The following is a 1,607-nucleotide window of genomic DNA, read 5'->3' as shown; positions in this document are numbered from 1 at the left end:
AAGGCCAACCGAGAAGACAGTGAGGAATATCTTGAAAGCACTGAAAGAAAAAAGGAAAAATCTCAATCTAGAATTCTTTACCTGGTAATATATCTTTTAGAAACAAAGGCAAAATAAAGACTTTCTTCAGATATACAAAGCTGAAAGAATTCAGCCCTAGCACCCCTACAGTAGAATGTTAGATAACCTTCAGGCAAAGGGAAAATGATACCAGATGAAAATGTGGATTTTTTTCAGGAAATTAAGAGCACTGGAAATGGTAACTTCATGAAAAAATATCTGATTGAGTTTTATTATTTAAATATCTTTAAAAGATAATTGACTGTTTAAATACAAACAATAACAATTGTATGGTATGGAGCTTATAACATATTTAAAAGTAAAAACAGTAACACGAAGATTGGGATGCATACTATTGTAAGGTACTTAAACTACACATGAGGGCAAATTATACACTTATACACAAACTCTTCCAGAAATTGAAGAGTAAGAAATACTCCTTAATTAATTCTATAAGGCTGGCGTACCCTGATATTACAAGAAAAGAAAACTACACAATACCCATTAAGAAAATGAATCACAAATCCTAAACAAAATTTTTATGAAAATGAATCTGATAATATATGAAGAGGATAATACACCACAAGTGGAGTTTATCCCAGCAATGCAAGGTTGGTTTGACATTCTAAAATCATTTAATGTAATCCACCACATGAACAAACTAAAAAAGAAAACCCATATGATCATCTCAATAGACACAGAAAAATCATTTGACAAAATCCAACAACAATTCTTGATAAAAACTCTCAGCAAAATAAGAACAGAAGGAAACATTCCCAACTGCATAAATGGCATCTACAATAAAACTACAGCTAACATCATGATGTTCAGTTTTGAAAGACTGAATGCTTTCCCCATAAGATCAGGAATAACTCAAGGATATCTGCTCTTACCACATCTATTCAAGATTGGACTATTGTTTCTAGACAGTGCCATCAGACAAGAGATTGGAAAGAAACTACCTTTATTCATAGATGATATGACCTTCTGTGTAGAAAATCAGCTGGAATCTACAAAAAAGCTGCTAGAACTAATATTTAGTTTAGCAAGGTTGCAGCATACAATATCAGCATACAAAAATCAATTATTTTTCTACATATTACCAACAAACAATTAGAAAGCAAAATTCAAAAATAATAACATGTTCACAGGTACTTTGAAAAGTTCATGGGAAGATTTGTATTATCTTTTTTTTTCCTTTTACATTTATTTATTTATTTTATTTTATTAATATTATTTTTTTCATTCTATGATGTTGCAGAGCAGTTGGGAGGGAGAGGGAGAGGGAAAAGGGGACGGAAATGTGATGGAAGAAGGAGGAAGGAGGAGGGGTGGGATTGAGGCCAATGGCACCCCCCACATTCCCACAGAGGAGACTGGGAGGCTTCCAGCAGTAGCTTGGTCATTGCTGGGCTGGGTGAAGATGTCAGGGGTGCGTGGCAAAAGCCCTTGCCTCCCACCACCCCAGCTTGGGAGAGCCCAGGGTGCTTCCTATGGCATCTTGGTGGTCATTGCTGGGTTGGTTGCTCATGTCGGGGGTGCGTGAC

This window comes from Galeopterus variegatus, unplaced genomic scaffold (genome assembly GCF_000696425.1).
Source record: "Galeopterus variegatus unplaced genomic scaffold, G_variegatus-3.0.2 Scaffold19222, whole genome shotgun sequence".
NCBI lineage: Eukaryota > Metazoa > Chordata > Mammalia > Dermoptera > Cynocephalidae > Galeopterus > Galeopterus variegatus.
Note: the sequence above shows the minus strand (reverse complement) of the source record.